The 10,026-nt window shown below is 46.6% G+C and overlaps 1 non-coding gene across 1 annotated transcript; it reads right to left on the bottom strand.

Moving 5' to 3' along the window:
* Positions 1-6,685: 6,685 nt before the first annotated feature.
* On the bottom strand, positions 6,686-6,758 carry Trnat-ggu (transfer RNA threonine (anticodon GGU)). The gene has a single exon. It is a non-coding gene; the product is annotated as a tRNA-Thr (tRNA).
* Between the last annotated feature and the right edge of the window lie 3,268 nt (positions 6,759-10,026).

The following is a 10,026-nucleotide window of genomic DNA, read 5'->3' as shown; positions in this document are numbered from 1 at the left end:
TTCAGGGCGTTATAAAAAGCACACTTCAAGTACATGTAAAAATCAGTGGAATTGTCATTTCCCAGGTGATTAATTACGTAATTCACATAATGTCCCATTAACCAATGGACCGAGTTGTTTTTTGCTGCTGGAAAATAGCAAGTCTGAGGCCTGAGGAATGTAACAGGGGGAAAATTTTCCACCGAAGATCTCGTAAGAAAAGCCAGTTGTTCCCTAATCCAATTACAGAGTTGTAGATTGCCACCGCACGTGAATCTGTGCACTAACGTGTCGATCAATTTACATTTGAGACATAGGTTCGTGTCGCTAACGCCGATTGCATGTAACCTTTCATTGGTGCTTACGGTCTCATTCACTGTTTTATACCACGCTGACTTGACGTCCGATGGTAGACCACGCATATTAATATTTTTCCATATGGCGTCCCAATCAGTGTGTGGGTATTTACTTTCCAATTTGTTTCTCCCCTCCATTTTCTTTCGATGGCACAGAATATCGCGGGCCGTGATCCGTCGTGAGTTGATGATGACACCGCCGAGATAGCTGAATTCCACAAAATATACACGAACGTACTGGAGCCGGTTATTTATTTTTTGCACATTCACCGGCGCCTGTAAACTGGCAGGCCTGACAACTTCAAATAATTTAGTTGTAATGCTATCAGCGTGGTCGCTAAGGATAGTGGCGGTCCTTTTTATAAAAAGCGCAGACGCCTTATTTCTGATGTCAACTAACCCCAAACCTCCATTCCTGGGATCTAAGGTCGCAGTTTTTGCGTCGACTCTGAATATATCCCCTCTCCAAAGATAGCTGGCAATGGTAGACATTATCTTTTTTCCAATCATTTTCGGTAGTGGGAAGATCTGTGCTATAAAGTAACTCCTGGAGAGAATGCAGTGGTTAATGAAAATCACCCTCTGAACTTGGTTCATGTTACGGTGGAGGTTTTCTCTTGTTGTTCCAAGAAGTTGTCCCGACGTATTTCTCCAATTGATAGCTGCCATTTTTAACGGACAAGGTGTCAGTGTTATTCCTAGTGCTTTGCATTGGGTGACCATTGTGGCCCAGGCTAAGGTGGTATGTTGAAAACCCCGCAGGTTTAGGAGTTTGCTTTTGTTTGCGTTGACACCTGCTCCGGAGACTCTACAGTACTTTTTAATTAGCGTTTCCAATTTCAAAATGTCGTCGGGATTTCGCAGGACGACTCCGACATCATCGGCATAGGCGTTTATGACTGTTCGGTGACCAGATAATGTGATGCCAGTTAGAGTGGCATGAACACTGCGGAGGAAAGGTTCTAATGAAAGCACGAATAGGAACATGGAGAGGGGGCTTCCTTGAGGAACGCCGCGCCTAATCTGAATCTGCTTTGTCCTCTGGCAGTTAACTGATATACAAGCGCTGATGCCTGTTGCAACATTTCTGATCACACTTACGACTCGCTCATTAAAACCTATTTTGTTCAGTGTGGCACTAAGGAATCTATGATCCACACGATCAAATGCTTTCTGGAAGTCAATAAACATGATAGCACATTTTATGGTGGTCACAGCAGTGATTGCAATTATATCTCTATATTCAGCCATGCTTTTGAAAATGCTCTTGGTAGGCACACAGGACTGGTATGGACTTACTATCTTTTTGGCCAACTGTGAGAGTCTGTTGTTTAAAATTCTGCAGATGATTTTATAATCGGAGTTTAACAGGGAGATAGGACGAAAGTTGTTGAGGTTTCTTTTTGCAGCATTTTTTGGGATTAGTACTAATGTGCTCTCTTTAAAAACAGCAGGTAAATGCTTTCCCTGAAGCACCTCGTTCGTCATTCGGGTAAACATGTCACCAATCAGTGGCCAGTATCGTTTATAAAATTCAACAGGCAAACCATCCGGTCCCGGCGATTTCCTCAGAGGAGATTTGCAGATGATTCTGTGGATATCTTCGTTAGTACACTCAACGAGAAGGTCTTCGTTTTCCTCGTCCGAGACCTGTGGAGCTATGGAACTAAGGAACTCATCGAAGGACTCTTCACATACCGGGTTGGCAGTGTATAGGTCTTCGTAATATTTGTGCACTGCATTGACGATGTCTCTCTGAGTCGTGAGTGTCTCGCCAGTTTCAGACTGAAGTCCATCAATGAAGGTGCGTCTCCTGTTTCTTTCGTGCTTCAGTAGATGGTACAAGGAAGCATGTTCATCCTCCACGACTGTCTTAGCCTTGGATTTTAATTTCAGACCCTCCATCTGCTGTCTTTTGAGACTGAGCAATTTGACCTTAGTTTGCTTGATATCTGCCAGACGGACGTTGGAAGTGTTTGCCTGCTCATATAAATTTCGCAGCATGGTATAATAAAATTCTATGGAATTTTTCAAGTCTTTCGATCGTTGTACACTATACTGGATGAGAACTTTTCTCAGTTTAGGCTTTGCCCTGTTGCACCACCAGTCTAGTACTGAGACGTGTCTATCTGCAGAGCGGAGGCACAATGCCCACGCTTCTGTCAAACTTTCTTCTAATCCGTCGTCCTGCATCAGTGACGTATTAAGGTGCCATGAACTTCTAAAACGGCGAGTGGGTTGCGCAGTAAGGTTGATGGAAGCTAGCACGGAGCTATGATCAGAAAAGTAAACTGGAATCGTCTCTGCTTTAATGAAGGAGCTAACTAGACTTTGCGATATGTAGAGTCTGTCGATCCTGCTACGTGAGTGAGGACCTAGGAATGTAAATGCCACAAATGTGGGATACATTATTTCCCAAGCATCTTTAAGCTGTAAAACAGTGACGAAACGCTTCAGTTCATTGCAGTTATTAAAATTCGGAACCTGGTCTTTCTTATTTATCACACAATTAAAATCACCGCCTATTATAAGATCTTTTGGGTTTTTCCGTAATAAATAAATGATTTCTTCTTTATAGAACTGTGCTCTTTCCATTCTATTGGATGTGCCAGAAGGGGCATACAGATTGATAAGGGTAGAACCAAAGACTTTTATACCTATCGCTCTGCCGGAGTCCAACCTCTCGATATCCGAGACAGGAATCCCCTCCCTGACTAAAATTGCAGTACCGACGTTGGTGTCAAGTGAGACATTTAAAATCGCCAAATATCCAGGCACTGTAAGATTAGTCAGCACTACTTCCTGTAGGAAAGCAATGTCAGTCCCTGACTCATATAAATAATCCTTGAGCGCTGTAACTTTAGTCACGGATGTAATCCTGTTAATATTGATAGTCGTAATTGTATATGCCTGGGACATTTAGTTTGCATAAAAAGTAAATAAGTGATTAAAAAGATAACAAAATATTAATAAAAAAAAAAGAGATGTGCAGCTTCTAGAAGGGAGAAACGACTCCGCTTAAACAAACATCTAAAAGAATAGTCAGTATTTGAAGCTCGGTAAACACTTCATCTGGTTCCTCTGAAATATGACTAAGACAGTAGTACAATTAGAAATGAAACTGGTTCAACAAAATCCTTTTTTTTTTTCATCTTACAGCCTCATTTTGGTGCAGGATTCCGAACATCTCGGGTTTTAGTTTTACCGAGGGGCTTTGCATCACTAATGTCACTTGAAGGTACCTCCTTAGGTCTTTCCGTGATGATTTCATACAAGACGTTCTTGGCCGTCGCTTCCTCTTGTGCTGGTTGTTGTTTGCTTTGGTTACGGGAAGCTTTGAGATTAGGTTGCGGTTTGAGTCGGCGTCTTCGGACATCTTGGTTCAACGCGCCGTCATTCGGATTGTCTATCTTTACCACCGTTGTGACCGAAGCTGCCTCAACAGCGTCCTTTTTACGAGTGCCATTTCCTTGTTCTTCCGTCACTAGCTCCAGAGCACTGACTGAGTCGGCGGTTTGTGGGTCTGTAAGTTCTTGAGTTGGGTTCCGCTCCGTCACCTCTTGTGCTTCGGAGTGCGCCTCTTCCGTCTCCGCGACAATCATTACTGCGTCCCCTCCGTGGACCGTTTGTACCTGTTCAGCCGCCGACAGCGGCCGGGTTGCCTCAGCGGCTGTCGTCACGTCAATACATGTACTGTTTATTTCCTCGAGCACATCCGCATTACACTGCTTCTGCTTGCGGGTGGAAGGCGAATTACGGGCGGACTCGCCGTCCGAGCCGTCATCGGTCGTTTCCAACGGTCGCTTCTTATTCTGGAGATCGCAATCGGGAACAGAAGGGTGTGATGTAATGACGCTCAGGGGAGGGAACTCCGTAGTAGTTATGGCGGGCACTGCAGAAGTACATGCACCACTGTCGTTAACCGAAAGAAGGGAAGTGCTATTTGGTAAGACATCGCTGAGGGTCAGTTTTTGACGCTGTGTTAGATTGTTCCGAAGAACAAAAACACGGCGCGGACAATCTTGTCGGAAATGACCTGTCTCATTGCAAATGTTGCACGTGCGCTCCTGACCAGAATACACAACATGTGCTTTATGGCCTGCAACGGATATATGGGACGGAATGTTGGCTTTCACCTCCATTTCAACGGATCTAATGCCATTAAAACACTGTATCTTGTATAGCTTCGACCATCTTTCGTTATAGATAGATTTAACTTCGCCATATTTAGATAGAGCGTCCTTGATCAACTGATTATCAATTTCAATTGGAACATTCAAAATCCTGACATTGGTGTACATGATATCAGCTTTTCGTACAGAGACATTACTTTTTGAACCGTCTCGATGAACAAATTCGACGGAATTACCCCATTTTGCAAGCAACTTATCGACTGTCACTGAGTTCAGAAATTTAACAAAAACACAGTATTTTTCAGCATCTAATTGCGTGGTATGAACAGAGTCAGAATTTATACCGATTACCTCAGTCAGCCAATCGTGGATTTCCAGCGCAGTGGGTTGGACCGGCCGTGTTTCTTTCTCGAACGAGAAGACTAAAGTATTCTTCCTGACGGTGTCAGACATGGTCGTCGGTTCCGACGAAATTCCGGCAACAACCGAAATTGCGGCGAAGCACGAGACGTGGAACGGACGAAAGCACTATAAAAACACTTATCAGAGACACCACTCAAAAAATAACAGCGAAAATGTACAGCTAACTTCACGTAAACACCAAACACCGGCGATAGCGCTAACGTACGCGGAGTAAACAACAAGCACGTCCGACCGCGGCGACGGCTAAAGCCAGAATACCCATCTGAGCTACGCCCGCCCCCCCGAAGACTAATGGTGCTACATACTGCCATATAGACGACACAGACCCTTGCACTCCCATTATTCATCAGACAAACACTACTCTCTATGTATCCGTTAGGGTGTCTTTCAGGTTTCGTGCATTCTGTATCGAATCGTAGTTGGCCACAATGAAAGTGGCACGTATAACGTCGAAAATAGAATTCGGACACCGCTCTGAGTAAGAGCAACGTGTTGTCCACCCTCTAGACTTCAATGAGGTTAAGCCGCGATACCTAAGACAGATCTGCACTCGATGACACCTCGATAACAGCCGGTCCCCACACTTACATCTTGCTCTCCTTACGTCAGTATACATCATATCAGTCTGTGACGCTGGCTTTGCAATATCTTGCGTGCCTTTAGGTTCGCCGCGACCAACACTTACCATGCAGTGACCACAAAAAATGGAGGCGCCGCGGCTTGAACCCTGGACCTTTCACATGCGAAGCGAACGCTCTACCAACTGAGCTACGCCCCATGCACGAGCAAACTGCGCTATTCCCCATTCTTTGCGACTCAGATGCGCACGGACACGATGGTTGGTTGGTTTGTAGCGGTGAAGGGAGCAGAGTACAAAGGCGCGGACCCGTTCATATACACAAAAGTTCCAAGTAGTTTCGATGCTCTGGTATTACAAATGCAAATTCCGTCTGTTTTTAACGTCTTAAATTGAAAGAGCCATCACAAATTGCTCCGTTTTCACTCCTTGTCGACAATCATACAGCACCTGAGGTAACAAACACATCTCGAGCCCCATTGTGCACTCCATTACTCATGCCAGCTCAGTGCCTCGCTCTTTACTACTGTGTACCAATCTTGTCGTCCAACTGCAAAACACTGGGCCACAACAAGTTTCCGCGTCTCCATTGCACTGCGCATACTACGAAACGCTCCTTAAACTTGGCACTCACCCTCACAGCCGACTTTTCCGACTTTCCACGACGCTCACGCAACGCTCACGCTAGTGACAGCATTATTTATAGTTCGACGTCGCGCCAAAGCGAATGAGCACATTTCGCCTACGGCTTAGGCCGCCCTCCTAGTGTGGCTGCTCGGTGTCTGCAGGCAGCGAGGGTCTGCAAGCTTCCTGTGTTCGCACCTATGTCACCTGTGCTTGCTTGTCAGAGACAGACTATCGCAAAACATACAACTCACTCCATGAATTGATTGCTACGGCATTTGTTATCAGCAGTCACAACTAGCAACACCAGTAGCAGCTGACTGCACGCAAAGATTAGGAATGTGCAGTGGGATTTACGTGAACTCAGCGCAAGGCAGATCTTTCCGACATAGGCTTGAGAATCTTACGGGAACACTTGTACTGTTTCTAAATTAAGTGTAGGCGTGGGAGGAGGGTGCTTCCTGCGCACTAATAACAGCACGCTTGTCAATTGTGGATGCTAATCATTCGCTTGTATCTTCCTAGACACATCTGCTGGTTGTGAATTATTCCACTTGCATGGCAAGGTGCGCATGTAGGTGTGTTAAAAATTCTGGAGGCACTGGGTATTGATCCCAGTACCTCTCGCATACCAAGCGAGCGCTCTACCATCTGAGCTACGCCCCCCTACCATCTGAGCTACGCCCCCCCCCCCCCCCGAAGACTAATGGTGCTACATACAGCCATATAGACGACACAGACCCTTGCACTCCCATTATTCAGCAGACAAACACTACTCTCTATGTATCCGTTAGGGTGTCTTTCAGGTTTCGTGCATTCTGTATCGAATCGTAGTTGGCCACAATGAAAGTGGCACGTATAACGTCGAAAATAGAATTCGGACACCGCTCTGAGTAAGAGCAACGTGTTGTCCACCCTCTAGACTTCAATGAGGTTAAGCCGCGATACCTAAGACAGATCTGCACTCGATGACACCTCGATAACAGCCGGTCCCCACACTTACATCTTGCTCTCCTTACGTCAGTATACATCATATCAGTCTGTGACGCTGGCTTTGCAACATCTTGCGTGCCTTTAGGGTCGCCGCGACCAACACTTACCATGCACTGACCACGAAAAATGGAGGCGCCGCGGCTTGAACCCTAGACCTTTCACATGCCAAGCGAACGCTCTACCAACTGAGCTACGCCCCATGCACGAGCAAACCGCGCTATTCCCCATTCTTTGCGACTCAGATGCGCACGTACACGATGCTTGGTTGGTTTGTAGCGGTGAAGGGAGCAGAGTACAAAGGCGCGGACCCGTTCATATACACAAAAATTCCAAGTAGTTTCGATGCTCTGGTATTACAAATGCAAATTCCGTCTGTTTTTAACGTCTTAAATTGAAAGAGCCATCACAAATTGCTCCGTTTCACTCCTTCTCGACAATCATACAGCACCTGAGGTAACAAACACATCTCGAGCCCCATTGTGCACTCCATTATTCATGCCAACTCAGTGCCTCGCTCTTTACTACTGTGTACCAATCTTGTCGTCCAACTGCAAAACACTGGGCCACAACAAGTTTCCGCGTCTCCATTGCACTGCGCATACTACGGAACGCTCCCCAAACTTGGCACTCACCCTCGCAGCCGACTTTTCCGACTTTCCACGACGCTCACGCAACGCTCACGCTAGTGACAGCATTATTTATAGTTCGACGTCGCGCCAAAGCGAATGAGCACATTTCGCCTACGGCTTAGGCCGCCCTCCTAGTGTGGCTGCTCGGTGTCTGCAGGCAGCGAGGGTCTGCAAGCTTCCTGTGTTCGCACCTATGTCACCTGTGCTTGCTTGTCAGAGACAGTCTATCGCAAAACATACAACTCACTCCATGAATTGATTGCTACGGCATCTGTTATCAGCAGTCACAACTAGCAACACCAGTAGCAGCTGACTGCACGCAAAGGATAGGAATGTGCAGTGGGATTTACGTGAACTCAGCGCAGGGCAGATCTTTCCGACATAGGCTTGAGAATCTTACGGGAACACTTGTAGTGTTTCTAAATTAAGTGTAGGCGTGGGAGGAGGGTGCTTCCTGCGCACTAATAACAGCACGCTTGTCAATTGTGGATGCTAATCATTCGCTTGTATCTTCCTAGACACATCTGCTGGTTGTGAATTATTCCACTTGCATGGCAAGGTGCGCATGTAGGTGTGTTAAAAATTCTGGAGGCACTGGGTATAGATCCCAACACCTCTCGCATACTAAGCGAGCGCTCTACCATCTGAGCTATGCCCGCCCCCCCGAAGACTAATGGTGCTACATACAGCCATATAGACGACACAGACCCTTGCACTCCCATTATTCATCAGGCAAACACTACTCTCTATGTATCCGTTATGGTGTCTTTCAGGTTTCGTGCATTCTGTATCGAATCGTAGTTGGCCACAATGAAAGTGGCACGTATGACGTCGAAAATAGAATTTGGACACCGCTCTGAGTAAGAGCAACGTGTTGTCCACCCTCTAGACTTCAATGAGGTTAAGCCGCGATACCTAAGACAGTTCTGCACTCGATGACACCTCGATAACAGCCGGTCCCCACACTTACATCTTGCTCTCCTTACGTCAGTATACATCATATCAGTCTGTGACGCTGGCTTTGCAAAATCTTGCGTGCCTTTAGGTTCGCCGCGACCAACACTTACCATGCACTGACCACAAAAAATGGAGGAGCCGCGGCTTGAACCCTGGACCTTTCACATGCGAAGCGAACGCTCTACCAACTGAGCTACGCCCCATGCACGAGTAAACTGCGCTATTCCCCATTCTTTGTTACTCAGATGCGCACGGACACGATGGTTGGTTGGTTTGTAGCGGTGAAGGAAGCAGAGTACAAAGGCGCGGACCCGTTCATATACACAAAAGTTCCAAGTAGTTTCGATGCTCTGGTATTACAAATGCAAATTCCGTCTGTTTTTAACGTCTTAAATTGAAAGAGCCATCACAAATTGCTCCGTTTTCACTCCTTGTCGACAATCATACAGCACCTGAGGTAACAAACACATCTCGAGCCCCATTGTGCACTCCATTATTCATGCCAGCTCAGTGCCTCGCTCTTTACTACTGTGTACCAATCTTGTCGTCCAACTGCAAAACACTGGGCCACAACAAGTTTCCGCGTCTCCATTGCACTGCGCATACTACAAAACGCTCCCCAAACTTGGCACTCACCCTCGCAGCCGACTTTTCCGACTTTCCACGACGCTCACGCTAGTGACAGCATTATTAATAGTTCGACGTCGCGCCAAAGCGAATGAGCACATTTCGCCTACGGCTTAGGCCGCCCTCCTAGTGTGGCTGCTCGGTGTCTGCAGGCAGCGAGGGTCTGCAAGCTTCCTGTGTTCGCACCTATGTCACCTGTGCTTGCTTGTCAGAGACAGACTATCGCAAAACATACAACTCACTCCATGAATTGATTGCTACGGCATCTGTTATCAGCAGTCACAACTAGCAACACCAGTAGCAGCTGACTGCACGCAAAGAATAGGAATGTGCAGTGGGATTTACGTGAACTCAGCGCAAGGCAAATCTTTCCGACATAGGCTTGAGAATCTTACGGGAACACTTGTACTGTTTCTAAATTAAGTGTAGGCGTGGGAGGAGGGTGCTTCCTGCGCACTAATAACAGCACGCTTGTCAATTGTGGATGCTAATCATTCGCTTGTATCTTCCTAGACACATCTGCTGGTTGTGAATTATTCCACTTGCATGGCAAGGTGCGCATGTAGGTGTGTTAAAAATTCTGGAGGCACTGGGTATAGATCCCAGTACCTCTCGCATACTAAGCGAGCGCTCTACCATCTGAGCTACGCCCGCCCTCCCGAAGGCTGATGGTGCTACATACAGCCATATAGACGACACAGACCCTTGCACTCCCATTATTCAGCAGA

Source organism: Schistocerca gregaria, chromosome 10 (assembly GCF_023897955.1).
Source record: "Schistocerca gregaria isolate iqSchGreg1 chromosome 10, iqSchGreg1.2, whole genome shotgun sequence".
Taxonomy (NCBI): Eukaryota; Metazoa; Arthropoda; class Insecta; order Orthoptera; family Acrididae; genus Schistocerca; species Schistocerca gregaria.
The sequence above is the reverse complement of the archived record's forward strand: the minus strand, read 5'-3'. Positions and strand labels throughout refer to the sequence as shown.